The sequence below is a fragment of the Centruroides sculpturatus genome, unplaced genomic scaffold, assembly GCF_000671375.1.
Source record: "Centruroides sculpturatus isolate CEXI.00-Female unplaced genomic scaffold, Cexi_2.0 scaffold1142, whole genome shotgun sequence".
In the NCBI taxonomy this organism is placed as follows: Eukaryota; Metazoa; Arthropoda; class Arachnida; order Scorpiones; family Buthidae; genus Centruroides; species Centruroides sculpturatus.
Window position 1 is genome coordinate 201,516 of NW_019385483.1, and position 19,288 is coordinate 220,803.

At 31.6% G+C, this 19,288-nt stretch overlaps 2 protein-coding genes and 1 non-coding gene across 6 annotated transcripts in view; 2 read left to right on the top strand and 1 right to left on the bottom strand.

The window, feature by feature from the left end:
- The window catches only part of LOC111639397 (alpha-tocopherol transfer protein-like), a 247,341-nt gene that overhangs the window by 168,719 nt on the left and 59,334 nt on the right, over positions 1–19,288 (bottom strand). The gene's annotated exons all lie outside the window — the stretch shown is intronic.
- Positions 15,965–16,036, top strand: Trnap-ugg. The gene has a single exon. It is a non-coding gene; the product is annotated as a tRNA-Pro (tRNA).
- Positions 17,425–19,288, top strand: part of LOC111639398 (alpha-tocopherol transfer protein-like) — a 29,354-nt gene continuing 27,490 nt past the window's right edge. The window contains exon 1 of one of the 3 annotated variants that reach the window (XM_023385284.1): positions 17,425–17,714. The gene's annotated coding sequence lies outside the window, so the exon portion shown is untranslated. The remainder of the gene's footprint in view (positions 17,715–19,288) is intronic. The other 2 variants (XM_023385282.1, XM_023385283.1) reach the window with 2 other exon arrangements.

Here is a 19,288-nt window from a genome sequence, read left to right on the forward strand (position 1 = left end):
AACTTGCATTTTTATTGCAAGTATCAAACTGGTTTTCTTATTAGAAACGCATTTTCTAAATTAAATGAACTCAATATTATAATTTTCTTATTAATTATCTACGGAAATTTAATCTCTTCAATGTCACAATTACTTGTTTGCCAAAATTCTAATCATTAGCTTTACATAAATAATTATAATCGGCTTTATTAAGGACTTAACAAAATTTCATTGAATAATCTATCGTTTTTAGCCTTAAGAGACCAACTGCCACTACTAGCGTATGCGGATAAGTTTTTCATAATTGGAGAATCTCAAGGAGAGGTGACCAGATTAACGTCAAGATTAACAACAGCTGGCAAGATCTTGGGTCTGATCATCAATGAGGAGAAGACTAAATGGATAGTTATTTCTAAAAAGGAAAAATCCCACAAAGAACATCTAACCGTAGACAATATGACATTTAGCATTACGGAATTCTTCGATTAGGGGAACCCGGGGCTTCCGGAATGGGAAACACGATTTACATACTGGGAGCAAACCAATTCCCTCAAAAGAAGTGAGGGAATTGGTTTGCTCCCTCACCTACACTCAGGCTGTGACAACATGTAAGAGTGAATACTTGGTTACCGAGATTCGCTTTGTCGTTGGCAAATAAAACCTTGTGTCGTGATTTTTTGATGAAATTACAAGTGTATTGACATTAAAACAATGAAAGTATAGGGTATATTTTATAATTTAAACAAATTTATATAGTCTAGTTTATTAAAGATTTGTTTGTTGTAATTTTAGAATGAAATAACGCAAAAAGTAATTATAAACGTTTTTCTCTACTTGATTTTTAGAGTATGTGTGCTTTGGGGCACAACCGGTGGAGCACAATGAGACGGTTTTATGTAAGAGAAAAGTAAAAGGAAAAAATAAAGGAAAAAGAGTAAAGTAAAAAAGAAGAAAAAAGAAACGATTACTCGGAAGAAGAAAATGATACGACTTGCCTTTACTGCACCGAGACTTACTCACAGTCGATTGAGTGTTGGTGTTCAGGTGTCGCGTGCAAAAAATGGGCTCATATTTTTTTTTTTTAAATATTTGAGCACTAATCTCATACTCAAATCTGCCCCGAGTGCGGGGTGGAACGGGATGTGGCCAAGGAATTTTTTAATGATTTATTTTTCATACAAAATTATTGATTTTTTAAACTCTNTAGTCTAGTTTATTGAAGATTTGTTTGTTTCTATTTTTAGAATGAAATAACGCAAAAAGTAATCATAAAATTTTTTCTCTACTTGATTTTTAGAGTATTTGCTTTGGGGCACAACGGGTGGAGCACAATGAGACGGTTTCCCGTAAGAGAAAAATTAAAAGGAAAAGGTAAAGGGCAAAAAGTAAAGTAACTATACGTAACGTAACTATACATAACGTAAATAATAAAAATATACATTAAACAGCAGTGTTAAAAATGGCGTGTTCACAATTATTCTTGGTGACGTCTAACAATTGTAAGCATTCAAGAACATCATTCTTTTCTTCTCTTAGACACTGGGAACAAAAGGCATTTTACTTGAACTGGCTGAACCAACAGTCATCGATAAGCACCAACACAACTCAGGAAACTGTGTTGGTGCGTATAATTCGTATTTTTGAAAATCTTTATAGTCGATTTAATGCTAATTTTACAGGCCAATAAATTTTATTTAGAGGTATTTTCGAATTTTTTTTAATCTAATTTTCTGCTTACTTCGTTGGATGTGAGATTTCTTATCTTATTCTTTTACTAACAACAGCAATTATTTGACTTATTATTTTACAATATCTGTAAAAATATATTATTAATATATAAGTAATTTGAATATATTATTGTAAAATAATTTTTTATTTATAATAATGTCAGTGATAATTAAATTTTAAATATTTTCAAAATTTCAAATAGAAATATACAACTTTTAATACTTAAATTATTTTTAATATTTGACTTATAATACTAAACTTTTCTTTAAAATTTTTATAGAATAAGGAAATCTATTGATATTTTTCAAGATAGTGATATACAAAACGAGTTTCCAAGGTTGAGTATAACAGAAACTTTACACGCAACTGTTTGTTCAGACGCTCATTATAAAATTTTATATTTAAAATATTATTTTATTAAACAAGCAGTATAAAACAATAAAGAAATTTACATCAAACTTTAAAGAAATACATTACTTTTAAGCCTGTATATTGCTGTAGTAGTATACACGTCTGAACGTTTTTTTTTTACAGATTTTCTTTAAAAAAATTAATCCTTCAATTTTAATTACAGAATAAAAAAGGAAACAAACTAATTAAAATTGTTAATTTTCATTAATTATTTTCATAAAAAATTAATTAAATTGATCATTAAGTAAACCATTTAAGGCGATCGATTATTGATTGAACACTTTACTTTCGGTATTAATAACTTTTCTAAATAACAATTAAAAATAACTCATATAAAAGTTTTTTTATAAGGATTATATGATTATAGGACAAGAGTATTTACATTATAAATAAAGAAAACTCTACTTACCTTTGTGTTTCCAAGTTTCTCCTGTGAAACGTATGAGATTTTCTAATTGTTATTGACGATAAAACTTGGCTGTTTTGATTTGTTTTTGACGTCATAATCGCTTTCAATGCCACGTGTAATGGCTTGCAACAATATTTACCATTTCCTGAATTTTATAAATATAATACATTAATCTTTTGAAAATGCATTGGAATCTTGCTTATTTAACGAACAATTCTCAAAACGAGTAATTTGCATTAATTAACCTTGACATGTACTGTAGATAGACGTTTTAATTGCATTTATATTTCCTAAAATATTATATTTCTTTACAACTACACAATATAATTAATTATTTTATAACACAGTTTTTAAATATAGCCTGTAAAGGAATATAAATCTAATTAGTGTTATTATTTAATCACTCACTATTATTTTATTCAGAAAACAGTATAAGATCGAAAAATTTTACTTTAAATACAGCAGAAATACAATACTTTTTGCTTGTGTTTTGTTAAAGTAGCATACACGTTGCTGGCCTTTCGAGTTTTCTCTAAGAAATTAATTTTGCTAAACTTTTTATATATTTATTATATTATAATGTTAAATATTTAAATTAATACTAGCTTGATAAGTATAAATAAGATACAGTCGACCCCCCTATAATTACGGTCCCTATAATTACGATTCCTATAAAACTACGAAAAAATATACGTATTTTGGAAATGTTGAGTCGGATTAGTGTAGAATCGATTAATTTTCTGGAAGAAAACCTTTCAATCAGCCGTAGTCCGTAAACTTGACACGTGTCGGGCTGTGATTGGAACGACTTGTAAGAAATCGGATTCCTAATAAATTGGAACGTATCTATATCTTATAGGGGGGTCGACTGTANTCTGACTCTGAGACTTTATAAATGTAATCCGAAAATATCAAAATTTTTAATATATTATTATATTGCACAACATAGAATAATGACAGAAAAGTTGAGAGAAAGGGAGGGAAAAGCAGCGAACTGGGGGAAAAGTAGACAGAAAAGTGTATTGATTAGAATGCAACAAATTTGTCAATTGTAATATAAATTATGTATTCCCACTCAACATTTACACCTAAATACATTAAAATAGTCCTCAGAGTTAGGAAGTTTCTTCTAAATATAAATTTTATGCACTAATATTGAAACTTCGGACATTCATATTTTTCTATTGTTAACAAAAAGTTGACAAACGAGAAAGTCGTACAGATAACACATCATCGAGAGGAGTCTTTGTAGAAGTTACATTATTTATCCATAAGTTTGCTTTGTGTTTCAAATAATAATTGATTAAGAGCTAACTGTAGATTAAGTTTAAAAATCTACAAACTTGTGTATAAAATGGAATGAATGTATAATTGCCTGTCTCTTATGTATAGACTTTTGAACCATTTAATGGTATCTCACTGAATTTTGTAAAAAAAATTGTAAACTTCTAAAATTTTATAAGTAGAAAACAGACGTTTACGTAACTTACGCCCTTTTTAGAACAGAACTTTGGTACAAATTTCATAGCAAGGTTCTGTTCTAAAAACGGCATAAGTTACGTAAACCTCTGTTTTATACTTACTAAACAGACCCTTTATACAACTATGTCTTTTAATCTCAAACGAGAGGTTTCGAAAGCGGACAGTCGTGAAAGTTGGAGACAACAGTCAAGTTTCATAACATGTGACAGGTAACATAACAACGTAATTACATAAATGTTACTTACGCTAAAGCAACATAACACGTGGATGATCTTTCAATGATAATGTCATCTGGATGGGCTTCTTATTTGAAAGTGGTGTCAGTTTAGATGTTACAAATAGAAAAAACGTAAGGAAATTCTCTGTGACTAGCCACTAGTGAAAAATGAACACGCGATCAACTACAACTCTTTTGTGATTTTATCCTTTTGGCCACTATTCAGGTGTGACGTACTTGTACAAGTGCCAATACAAATAATTGCTTACTACTTAAAATAATTTTTGCTGGTTTATATGTTCATAATGTTTTCAAAATACAAACATGATCCACCCAAATTTTCACATTTTTCTGCTCTGAGCACAATTAAACCTCAAGAAATGCAAAAAAAATTCGGGATTTATTTCAGTTGTATATTTTATTAAATGTTACTTATACAAGACAAAAAAATAGAAATGTAAACTTTACATTTTTATTTTTCTGCCTTGCTTTATTGTGATGTTGTTAATTTTGTATATTTATTGCAGTAAAAAAAATGTAAACTAAATAAAGATGGAATCCCGCCAAGTGTTTAAATAGAAACACACCTTGTGTTAATTGAAATTCAAACTCCACAAACAACAAGGAATATTAAAGAAATCCGGTTTATTTTAATATTTACTTTTAAAAAGTAGGAAGACTCTCTGCTTTTCCTGTAGGCAACTAACTTTCTCAGAGAAGTGACATTTACAGAAATCACTCTTTTTCTTTTCTGATACGAGTAAAAATTGCTGATATCAGGAAAGTCTTATATACAAAAAAGCCCGTGATCTTGTCCGGCTAATGACCAGTGTGAGAAGGAAGCAATTTTGAACGATATCTGATCCTATATCCGAGGAAAAGTATCGATATCGGTATTGGCAGTATCGTGAAGTCTCTAGATGCAAGCCAATGATGAAGGATCATACATTTAGTACAGTATCAGAGCTATGTAATCGAATATACTTTCGCCTAGTACTAGCGAATCTGACTAACAACGACACCCCGATTTAAGCTCTATAGTTATGGCCCATGACTTATGGGCCAAGGGAGTTATGTAGCCCTTCTAGCAACTGTATGATTCATTTAAATAAAACCATTAAACACATTTGAGAGATGCTGTCCTTTACTCCCTGATCACAGATTCGAACCATACAAGTAGGCAAGTCAGATGAAATTCTCTAAGACTTTTTTTACGTTTCTAATACCTAAACAAATGGAATTTTTTAACATCCGAGAAGAGGAGAGACGAATCTATTTAAAAAAAAAATATGTTTTGTGCGAAGCAATTGGTTGGTTTGTTGAACCAAAATGTATGTGTTTGGCTTTCCTATTAAAGCTTTATTAACAGCTTTTCTCACTATTAGTATTTGTAATTTGTTTCATAAATGTGAAATGGCATAGATGCTGCATAACATTTTGATGATTAAAGGTCGCAGAAATGGTACCCCGAAAATTAATCCATATGTACTTTTAGTATAAATAATAAATTTATTTTAACATACTTTTATCTCAAAAATTAATGACGAAGTTTGCTCTGAAGCGACAATGTAGAATTCAGTCTGAGATAAATAACCTAAGGACATAAATATGCAGCAGTTTTTCCTGAAAATATGTGTCACGGGATTATTCTTGTTACTCATGCTGTTTGTTAAATTTGAATTTAATAAATTTCTAAAAAAAAAAGTAGAATTGAGACCAGTAAAAAGTTTAAAAAACTTTAACAACTGGTTTTTCCTTTTCCAATTATTTCTTCGTAAATTAAAACATAAAAAAATTTTGTATTTTGTCTATTATTGGTGTCTTATTTTGCCTCCCGGATGACCATCGACCGGTTGAGAGTAGCACTCATCATATGTGGAACAGATCAATCCCTGGAAAATTACTAATTTCTCGACTATCCAAAATCGGTTTTAGATTCCAAGGCCGAAAACCTTTACAGGGAAAAGCGCGAAAAATCGAAGATTAAGCTAATTGTTTTATCTGTTTTATAGAAATTTTTAATTGTCAAAATTTTGGTCTTCTAAATCAATTTGCCACGACAAATTTCGGTGTCAAATGAAATTTTTATTCTGTCAACAAGAGATCGTTTATAACATCGATCTTTTTTTAATTGATTTTTAACACGTGAGCTCGAGTATTGCTCGAGCTGACGTGTTAAAAATCTAAACAGAATGTCAAATTAGGGGATTGACGTTTGATTCTAACTCTCGTAAAAACTGAAAGATAACATAAATAAAAACAAGATAGAATTTTTCATTCGAGAGAGAAAGAGAGAGCGAGAGGAAAAAAAGTACACGATAAAAAGGCTATAAAATTGAAGCTCCTTGCATAACCTTACGATACCCTTTGTACAAGTTTAAATCGGGGTGTCGTTGTTAGTCAGATTCAGTCGTACTAGGCGGAAGTGTATTCGATTACATAGCTTTGATACTGCACTAAATGTATGAACCTTTATCATTCGCTTGCATATAGCTACTGTTACAAATAAATCCGTTTATTAACTCTAAATCTTACATTTTATAGAACGTGTCGTCGACTGTTGGAGCTGGTCCGTAGTAAAGTCGATGGCCCAGGGACGTCGGTCGATATGTTTCTATATGTGTCGGAAAGTACGCGACGAAGTGTAGAAAAAAAAACGACAGTTTAAAGAGGAATAGTGATGTTATGGATGAAGAGTCCATGTGTAGAACACTGATGTCTAATCGGATAACTTAAAACGTGAAACAGAAGATAGACCGAGTTTGTCCTTAAAATCGGAAATTTTAAAAAATTCTTTCCCGGATCTTTCGCTTTCCGCTTGTACCCAGGTAGATAACAGACCATTTCGGGACACGACGGGTCATATTCGACATCGCGTAATTGTTCGGTTAAGGAAAGTTAATGGAACTTTGAAACTCCCGCTCGTTTTTAATACAGTAATTCTTTATGATCGAATTCTTGAAAGTATGAAACGTAATCTCTGCGCTAGATCGCCTTTATAAGTTTTATTTTCTTCTTTCTCTCTACTAAAAACTTTTATTCTTTTATGTTTTTATTTACGTTTTCCATCAGTTTTAACGAGCGTTAGAATCAAAGCTATGATGTCCTCCTTTATTTTTCACTTTTTTTTTTTTTTTTTTTTTTAGATTTTTAACTTGCCACGGGCCTCATAGGGCTCTGGCATATTTGAAAATGTTTCCACAAAAAGGGATGCTGCATTTTTATTCTGTAGCATAATTTTTTTTTTCAATAGTTGTTAACCAACTTCCGGCACGTCACAAAAAGACGAGGTTTATTTTGCGTGCACGAGATTGATTTCGCTTTACCTCATGACAAACATGATAATTAGATGTTCGCAGTCGTCATTACAATAACGCTTTACAGTACTTGGAATATACATAATTATGTATTGCATCAACCGGTTTTCAACGTATTTCAGCACTGATAACAAAATTGGGAAGGTACAATATTTAATATACTATATGATAATTTAATACCATACTTTTGTGACTTAAATGAAATAATAACACTATACTATGTAAACCTCTGTTTTAAGAATATACCTTCACATAACAAAAGCATATACGCCAGATTATATACATTTTTTTATGTATTGTATATACATAAAAAAGTGTATGATAATCCGCCATAAGGTGTGAACAATAGGAAGTTTCCTTTTTTATCAGGAGTCTAGAGTGGGTCGTCCATGTCTTCTTCCTTTGCCTTAAAAATGAGTATATTTGGAGCTGACAATCCTCTTTCTGTCCTTCGTTTAGTATATTAGTGGTATCTGGGTTGGACTATCCAAATGCTCTCCCTCCTTCTCCTATGTCAGTGGATTTTCTTGTTTCCGCTCGCTCTAGGCAAGTCCGGTAAAATGCTATTCGCCGATATTGCCTTTGGAGCTCTGGTGGTTGAGATTCCTGTGTAGCTTCTTTTGTTAGGACAGCGGAAGTTTCTCTTTCTTTCGTTTCTTCCTTTAGCTGTACTTTAGCAATCCTCTCGTCCGTTCTAGCTACGACTAGAGTGTGTTAACTGTTACTTCTGTCTGAAGATCTTTTATTATTTCGACTCCTTCTGGCAAAAGAAGAATCTACGCCTTTAGAGAATCTAATCTTTTACGGGTTCTACAGAGACGTTCGCCTTTTACCCATACATGTCTTCATGCCCTAACCTAATAAAAATTTAATGCATGGGGGAAACTATTGGACGTATGTATTATGACATTTAAATTAAAATATGACTTTTTCCCATTAAATTTTATGTTAAATAAAGTTTGTGCGCTAAAGCTTTAAAGACGCTAGAATTAAACATTCTATAGCCAAAAATCATAATTTACATAATTGCTGAAATTTACTTGTAAGTAAAATAAAGTGGAAGTTTACTTGTTATTTTACTCCAACAAAACGGCGCCAACAATGAAAATATCCAACAATGCATTCCATTCTAAACAATGAACTAACTCGTACGTCTTTTTGACTCCCTCTGTAATGTCAAAATAGGCATTGGCGCATCAAGTCTAGTTTGTCTGCTGAAATTTTAAATTTTTCTTAAATTTCTCTGTTAATTTCTCTATTGATTGTATAATTAGATTATATAATATTATATTGCACGTGTAGTCATTTTATGCACGAAATATAGCTAAAAATATAAGTCTTACTTTTTAAAACTTTGTTTTGGGGCCGAGAATCTATACTTAATTCTTATAACTTTAATAAATTTTATTGACCTACAATTTAAAATAGACCAGCAACCAGTTGTTCAATTTTCCCTGCAACATTTAGAATTTTGTTAACGTTATCCGTCATCATATTTTATTAAAATAACTTTTTTATATTTATAACTATTTTAAAATGACAAAAGGCTTAATTTTGAGGGTAGGGTAAGGTTTATATAAAAATTGTAAATGTTTATAATGAGTAAAATCGTCATAAAGTCCAACCCCATTAACGATAACTCATTTATCTTTTTATCTTCTCGATTTTTAACCACCGAAATGTAATAACATCAATCCTCTTAACAATCAAACTTCCCTGGAAAATTTCTTGATGTCCGGCTTTCACACGGTATAATTTATTTATTACCAGTATACTATTATTTTTATTGTAAAAGGAATTTATTATTTATACCACGGAATGACACAGCTGCTGCTAGTACGCCCACTAAAGTGCGTCGCGAGCTATTTCGTAAGGCAGAAACTGTTGATTACATCGTTTTAAAGGTCATATAATTTTATTTTTATATGTTAGATAATACAGTTGACGATAATATTTGTTTAATTACCAATATCAAAAATTTACAAATACTTTCATTTCTGGCAAAAGTCACGTAATCACTGTTTTCTTGTCATCATTTTAAGAGGAGAAAGATGAAGATAACGACCAAACAACGATAAAGGTGTTTGGTTATTGTTTAATATTTTGCTGAGCACTTTCTATTTAATGCTATTTAATGAAGATACAACTATCGTAAGATTGTGTTCGAGTATTTCCGAAGACTTATAAACCAACCAAATTCCATATAAGAGTTCAATAGCCGTAATTCTAGCCTTCGAAAAAAGCAATCTTCGTTTATCAACAAATATTCGAAATATATGGGAGAAAAACACAGAAGAACAGAGACGAAATAACTATAAAATGCAGTCTTCATCGTCATATTTACCCTACACGTCCAAGGTGAGTGAGTAAGAGTAGAACTGTTTATTTACTTTCCGATATCATTTTATTCACGATCATCATTATTCTCGACTAGGTAGCCCGACAGTTCAATTAATGTTAACTCGATTAAAATTAAAATTAAAAAATCAGACAAATTTACGATACAAAAATTAATTAAATTACTATCGCAACATCACGTTGTGTTGGGTTTTGGGAAAGCGTTAGTGATGGGTTGTGACTTAGTGATGGGCAAAGTATCATTTACAAATAACAATAACAACCTATTACTGTTATTTACATAAGGATTTGAATAAGGAACAAAATAAGACTGTTTGTAGCCACCCAAAGGCGCCATTAAATATGTTTTAAACAGTAGAGCCTGAGAACAAAGGTAAATTATATCGTGTAACTTTGTTTTTTACCTGAGATCTGTGAAAATGCATAAGTTATACGAATAATCTTTGAATTTCTTGGAATGTTTTACTGTACAAAATTGTTAATTTGAAAGTTAACGAAAAATTAATTACAGTAGAACATCCATTATACGGACCTCCATTATCCGGATTTTCGATTATCCGGATTGTTCAAAATAAACAAAAATTTTACGAATTTGCTGATTTGCACTTGGCGAATTACAAAACTGTTTATGTACGTGAAGGAATGCATAACTTTTTTTGTTTCAACAACGTCTCACCCAGCACAGTGGCCGTAAACTCTTAAATATATTTTACGTAGTAATAAAAATATAACTTGACATACGTATTTATAAATAATTTATATTCAAATTACATCATTTCTATGACCAAGGGCGGCGTAAGGCACGGGCGACGTGGGCCACCACCTATGCCTCGCGGTCCGAAGGGCCTCGCGACTCGAAGGTTTATGCATTACTTAAAAACCGTTAACGCGACGAAAAAATTTTACTCGTCATAGGACGATAATATAATTAGTTTTTCAAATTTTTATTCATAAAAATGCAGTTTCAACTGCTTTTTATTTTATAAAATCCGTCTTCTTGCGCCACCAGAAGGCCTTTTAATTAAACAATAGGTAGTCTGTTAGCGTTGGTCAGTAGTAGTCCAAATTCAATACGAACGTTTGTTTCTTGAAAATTTTATCACGATTTAAATACAGTATTTACTTTTAATATTACCGATATGTCATCGAAAAGAAAACGTGTTGTATTATCATTAAAAGACTAATTAAAGTATTTGTTTCGATTATCCTGATTTTTCCTTATCCGGACTACCTTCATCCCCAATTAGTCCGGATAATCGAGGTTCTACTGTATATCATTTTATCCACACAGTAAGGCTAAAAGTGAGCATAATGACACGTAGTGCCATCTCTTATCAGACTTTATTTACGAATTTTATTTTTTTACTTAATTTTTTGCTAAAAATTTTTGGAAAGTTTAAAAAAGTATATTGTCATAAGGAATAAACACGTATGCTAAATCCTTAACTCACTCCCTCTCCCCACATGAGGGGAATTTCGAAAAAAAACCTTCTTAGTGTACATTCATATGATGTATCCTAACTGTGTACCAAATTTTAATTTATTATTATTCTTATTAACCCATATCGATTATATTATAAGATTGTGAGTGATGATAACGAGTAAAATATTCATTAAGTCCGACTACACTGGAGATACGACACATGACCTCTTCTACGGCTCTTCCCTGTTGATTTTTTAATCAGCTGGGGAGTCGGGGAGATATTTGATGACTTCGACTCCGACTCTCCAGCCCTAGTTGAAACTGAATTTAAAAATATTTCTCCTATTATCAAGCTGTGTTTCCTATCTAGGATTATATAACCGGATTTGTTAATTCATAGCAAGGCTGTTTAAAATAATTATTATAAAATAAAAGGTTATCAGGATTTTCTTCATTGAAATAAATTCAGAATGTNATTATATAACCGGATTTGTTAATTCATAGCAAGGCTGTCTAAAATAATTATTATAAAATAAAAGGTTATCAGGATTTTCTTCATTGAAATAAATTCAGAATGTCAGTTTATATAATATTCTGCATTTTAAAAATAATCTGTTGTATAAATGCGAATAAATTATTTGGTACATATAACGCAAAAAGTATATGAAAATAACCGGTTAACACGTAACTATGACCTTAAAAAGATATATGATATAACCTCCAACAAAATAAATATCTCGATATAACTAGATATTCTAGTTACTATTTCTACTTTAAAGTTGCTTTTGTAAAGGAAAACGTAAGTAGAAGTGTTTGACTTGTGTTAATATTAATTATGAATTACAATAATATGTAGGAATATTTAACATTTATTATTTAACATTTCAAAAAGAGTATTGAACAGAATGCGGGTGTAGTTTTCGTCTACGTATGTTACTTATGAGTGAAAGAGATTCTTATTCAGAAAAATATGCATGATGATTAAGCAAAAATTTAACATATTGTATTTTTAAATTGATAGCCGAAAATGAATGGAATGAAGATAAATGATTTCATATTTGAGGAAGAAAAAGAAGAGTTTCCTTGGGACGAAAATGCCTTGAAAACTTTCAAAAATCTTATCAGTAAGTTGATATCGTTTTAATTGTTAAAACATAACAAATAAAATCGATCTCGTAGTTGAAGTTTTCCAAAATCTGCTTTAGGTCATAAGTATATATCTAAACTAGTGTTTTTCAATGTTTTTGGTCAGCGATCCCCTTTTTGCACTTAAAAATTTCAAAGGATCCCCTGAGGAATGCGCATGTGTAAAAAAACTTCCCCAAGGGGGAAATTAATTTACATTCAGAAGGAGTTAATTTCTTTTGTTTAATTAATTGCATTGAAACACTCATAATTTTAATAGCAGATTTATTTTTAGTATCATTAAAAATTAATAAGTTATCTTTGAACAAACTATTTTATGTATATGTTTCGACATTAGTAAACAATTAGTTAAGTTAAACATAATTTAAATTAAATTTAATATGATGGGTGAGCCTGCTTATTTTAGCACAATAAATTAAACATGTGTTTAATATGTGAACGTAGAATGACGGAGCGTAGAAAGGAAAGACGTTTCTACACTCCGTCATTTCACTGCAATTTCTTCTACGCTGATTTAACCAAAAGTACAATACCCTAAAGTATTTATATAACAGAACCCTGTAACGCGGGTTCATATAATGCGGATTCCTATATCGCGGCGAAAAATTGCGACCGTATTCGTATAAAGACGCTAAAAGAGATTCGTAAAATGCGGGTAAAACGTCATCGCCCGCGTTGACAGGATTAGTCGAATCTGGACCAATAGTGGACGAGCAGCCGAACTACTTACAGGCTACGGAGAGTTTAGGTGGGTAAGTTGAGTTTACTATAGTCTGTACAGTATATAAATTAGCTACTTTATGTCTAATACAGTACTGTAATTTTATACATTTCTTGTGAAAAAAACATTTCTTATTCAACAGCCATAAAAATTATTTCTATCAATGATGTCTCTAAAGTTCAACAAATTTTTCGCAGAAAAATAACTTACCAGAAAACTTGGCCGCCGTTTGGTGCGCTGCTCCGCGACGAAAACAAGCTTAAGCAATGGCGTGGTCGAACGGTGCAAACTCGGTAAGTAATCTTACAATTTTTTGTTTATAGCATAGTTTATACAGATTATTCCCAAATATTATACGTGTTTTGAAAGTGTTGAGTGAAATTAGTCTAGAATCGATTAATTTTATGGAAGAAAACCTTTCAAACAGCCATAGTCCGTAAACTGCTTACGTGCCGGGCTGTGAATGGCTCATGTATTTGAGGATTCCTACAACGCGAAATTCTTATAAAGTGGAACGTATCTACCGCGTTATAGGTGGGTCGACTTGTATTTAATCTGAACCTATGATAGGACATTTTTGTTGATGTGTGAGTCCGTGCTGAAGAAAAAGGCATGGATATTCAATTTAATCCTACATAAAAAAAATTAATTATATAAACCATTTATACCTCTATGTTCTCTTAGAAATTAATGTTAGTATGCTTGACTACTTATACCTTGTATTTTAATAGAACTTATTAAATAGGTGTAGTTTCCGATTAGTAAACAGTGGAGATTTTAGTCAAAAGTCAAAACAAAATATCTTATATTTTGCCTGTACACTCTGTGTTTCGGACGCGAAGGCCCTTCCTCATCAGGTTTGAAATATTCTGTAAAAATTCTTAAAAGATTGTTTTTAAAACAATAACAGTATTGTATCCGACAATGATATTTAAGATAACATTACTTATTGATCCTTATTGTGTACAATTAATACAACACTAATACAGACGTAAAGTATTCGTGGAAAAAAAGTCGTAACATAAGGATTTTTAAAATATTCCTGTAAAAAAGATAAAACCTATTAAATAATTGAAGATTTTACAAAGGTTGGTTGTTGTCTAGTATATTCTTACTTTCTTATTCTATAATATTTTCCACCATTATTACTTATTATTATACTTTTCAACACGTTAGGCTCTATATAAATAATAGTATTGCATGATTGGTTAATTTCTCTTTTTATAGTAGCAATGCACAGTATAAGCATTATGGTTGTGACATTATTTTCAAAAATATGTGAAAACGTACCATTAATTTAAAAATTATTTTGGAAACGATTTGATGTGTTTCACAACCTAATTATGAAAACATAATGAACCAATATGTATGTTTTTCATTTCTATTAGAAGACCAACGCATTACATGTCTATGATGTTCCCTCTAAGCTGCGCGGCTGCGCACTGCTCAAATTGCTTTTTGTAATTCTATTTTTTTTTTAGGATTTTTCCACTAATGTTAAAAACTTCTTTTTAGAATGTAATCGCGGAACTCGGTTTAATATCATTTCATTCTTCATGCGATTGTTTGACTACAGACTTGCAACTTTGTAAATAACGTGACTTTGGTTTGCATCGGAAGTTCGTACATAGTTGTAACATAGTTGAGCTATCCTGCTGCCTGTAAATTTCCATATCTGGTTTCGCCTTTCATCTATCTAACTCCGTTTTCGCGATAAGGAAAAGACAGGCGGAATTTTCTATAATTGCAGTCTTGTTTGCTTGTCCTATTATAGTTACGTAGCTTAACAGTAGTTTATCGTACTAAGTGTGCCTTGCAATTGAGCGCGCCCGATGCTCAGCTCATCTGTGCTTTGCAACATTTTCCAGTTCTTAAAAATAGTCTCCCGCGTTCATTTGCTGGATTTTGACGCTTACTGTATATAATGTAAGGATGAATTATTTAATGCATCAATCGGCACGAATTTCATCGAATTTCAATCGAAGATTCTACGATTTCATCAGTTTCATTACAACACATCCTTACAAACACTCCTCACGATAACATTTACAATTGAACCATTATGTGGTTTGTTCGTCGCATCCAATCATTTACATATCACGCTTCGTTACCGTAAACGACAGCGTCACATAACACGAACACTACTTTCCAAAATCCAACCTGTAGGTCCTGGGAAGTGGGAACGTCACTCGATGTTTTCGAGTGGTGGCTAAAGAGGCTCTGGTACATTGAATATACACACACTCTTAATTTTCTCTGTGCAACTTTGTGAAGAGAGATATAAGGGATATTTACAAAATGATAAAACTTATACAGATGAACATTTTTAAAGATATTTTTTTCGAAAAGCACGGATGTTGTGTTTATAGTGTTTAATTTATAGTATTATATCTTATATATTAATAATCTGAAATAATTTTGTAAATTTATTAGTAGGCACAAGGAGTTAAATGTGCTGCGAAATATTTAGAAACTGCGAAAAGTGCGGATTCGATAAAAGGGAGTGGAGTGTGCATTATTCATCTGTTTCGAACGAGAAAAAAAAATAATGTACGGGGGTGATCAAACGTGTGCGACGAGAAGAATGTCTACTGGCGCACACCTCGTGAATTGCCATCATCGGATCTTAGCAAATGTGTGTTCTCTCTTCTATGCCATTAACTAAGTATATTGAAATGAAAGTAGGAGAGACGATGGGAAATCGACGAACATTTAGTCGTAAATTAAGTGCAAGCACAAGGAGAAATTGCACGATATGTAAGTCATGAAGAATGGCTCGTTGGTCTAGCGGTATGATTCTCGCTTTGGGTGCGAGAGGTCTCGGGTTCAATTCCCGGACGAGCCCTTAGCTTTTTGATGTCTGAAATGCAGAAGAGTTTATGCGCAGATGAATCCAATATTAATAGAGTTGGTTCAGATGAACGAAAATGGATTTGGACTACATCGATGAAGTCTATAACTGATCTAGAAGTACAAGCACATCGAAATTTGGTGGTGGTATTCTTATGGTCTGGTGCTGCTGTTACTTATTTTTGTTAATCTGTTGATTATTTCCACATCTTTCATTTATCAGTGAGGCAATGATCCGAAACATTGATGCAGGAAGGCAAAGTCATGGCTTCGGGATCAAAATATTAGCACTGGGTCTAGAGAGCTCAAACTTTAAACTTAAGCCTCTTTCGTTATCAGTGAGGTGCTGGCAAAACCTGCGGGTGGATAGGTAAAACTTGGCTGGGGTCCTATCCCTTGCTTTTATCGCTTCTTAGCATAAAATTGCAATCCGAACGAATGATTTTCATTTAAAATGTTGTTCAAAATAACAACAGCTCAAATTTATGCAAATTAAACTTTATTGTAACGATTACACTAACAGCATATTAAAAGCATTCAGTGGGTGGCTGTCGCGGAATCGTTGGTTGTAGCTGCCTCGGGTTTGAAACTACAAACTATAGGGATTTCGGATGTTCGTAGTTTAATAAAACCGGAGGCAGGCTGTAAAGGTTTGTAAATTAAACGGTTTTCATAAGCGCTGTAAAATTATACCCGACTTTAAATCAAGTTTAGGCTACTATCCTGTACAGAAGTTATAATTTTGTGTAACTTACAGATACCATTTAAACATAGTAAATGAAGCAGCAACGAGTTGCTCAACTTTCCCTGCAACATTTAGAATTTTGTTAACGTTATCTATCATCACATTTTATTAAAATAACTTTTGTATATTTATAACTAATTTAAAACGACAAAAAGCTTAATTTTGAGGGTAAGGTAAGGTTTATATAAAAGTTGTAAAGGTTTATAATGAGTAAAATCGTCATAAAGTCCGGCTCCACTACTGATAACTCATTTATCTTTTTATTCCCTCGACCTTTAACCGTCAAAATTTAATAACATCAATCCTCTTAACAATCAAACTTTCCTGAAAAATTTCGTGATCTCCGGCTGTCACACAGTATAGTTTATTTATTAGCAGTATACTATTATTTTTATTTGTAATAGAAATTTATCATTGATATTAGTTTATTATTTATACCACGGAATGACATGTAATTTATTATTTATAGCACGGAATGCTGCATGTACGCCCACTAAGGGGCGTCCTGGGCTATCTCGTAAGGCAGAAACTATTGATTACTTCGGTTCAAAGGTCATACAATTTTAGTTTAAAATGTTAGATAATACAGTTGACGATAATATTTGTTTAATTAATTATCAATATCAAAAGTTTACATATACTTTCATTCATAACAAATGTCACGTAATCATAATTACATTGTTTTATTGTCATATTTCTAAGAGGAAAAAGATGAAGATAAGGCTATCGTATGATTGTGTTCGATTATTTCCGAAGACGTATAAACCAACCAAATTCCAAATAAGAGTTGAATAGCCGTAATTCTAGCCTCTAAAAAGGGGCAATCTTCGATTATCAACAGAAATTCGAAAATATATAAGATATAAACAGGGACGAAAGTAACTATTCAATCCAGTCCTCATCGTCATCTTTTTCCTACACATCCAAGGTAAGTGATTAAAGAGTACGGTTTGTTTACTTTCCGGTGCCATCTTATACACGATCATTAATATTCTTGACTAGGTTGTCCGACAGTTTAATTAATGTTAACTCGATTAAAATTAAAATTTAAAAAAATTAAAAAATTAGGCAAATTTGCGATACAAAAATTAATTAAATTACTATCGCAACATCACGTCGGGTTACACCATTCTGTAGTAGGAAAGTGTTAGTGATGGGCTGTGACTTAGTGATGGGCAAAGTATGTTTTATCAATAACAATAACAATCTATTCCCTATTCAAATCTTTATTTATACAAGGATTTCAATAGGGAACAAGATAAGACTGTTTGTAGCCACCCAAAGGCGCCCTTAAATACGTTTTAAACAGTAGAGCTTAAGAACAAAGGAAAACTCTATTGTTCAACTTTGTTTTGTACCCGAGATCTGTGAAAAGGCATAAGTTATAGGAATAATCTTTTAATTTCTTGGAATGTTTTACTCTACAAAATTGTTAATTCGAAAGTTGATGAAAAATGAGTTACAGTACAGTATATCATTTTATCCACACAGTAAGGCTAAATGTGTGTATAATGACACGTAGTGCCATCTCTTATCAGACTTTATTTACAGATTTTATTTTTTAACCTAATTTTTTGCTAAAAATTTTTGGNCGAAAAAAAAGTTCTCTACAATTAATTCTTTGTATTTTCTTTACTGTATGGTCATCATATGGATACACAAGAAGTAATTAAAACTCCGGCTGTCACACAGTATAATTTGTTTATTAGAAATATATTATTATATTATGGCATATATTAATTTATTATTTTTACCACGGAAAGACACCGCTGCTGCATGTACGCGTCCTGGGCTATCTCGTAAGGCAGAAATTGTTGATTACTTCGGTTCAAAGGTCATACAATTTTAGTTTAAAATGTTAGATAATTCAGTTGACGATAATATTTGTTTAATTAATTATCAATATCAAAAGTTTACATATACTTTCATTCCTGAGAAATGTTACGTAATTATAATTACATTGTTTTCTTCTCATATTTTTTAAGAGGAAAAAGATGAAGATAAGGCTATCGTATGATTGTGTTCGATTATTTCCGAAGACGTATAAACCAACCAAATTCCAAATAAGAGTCGAATAGCAGTAATTCTAGCGTCTAAAAAGGAGCAATCTTCGATTATCAACAGAAATTCGAAAATATATAGGAGAAAAACAGAGACGAAAGTACTATTCAATCCAGTCCTCATCGTCATCTTTCTCCTACACATCCAAGGTAAGTGATTAACAGGGTAGCACGGTTTGTTTACTTTCCGGTGCCATCTTATACACAATCACCATTATTCTTGACTAGGTTGTCTGACAGTTCAATTAATGTTAACTCTATTAAAATTAAAATTAAAAAATCAGACAAATTTGCGATACAAAAATTAATTAAATTACTATTGCAGCATCACGTATTATTTACAAATAACAATAACAACCTATTACTGTTATTTACATAAGAATTTGAATAAGGAACAAAATAAGACTGTTTGTAGCTACCCAAAGGCGCCATTAAATATGTT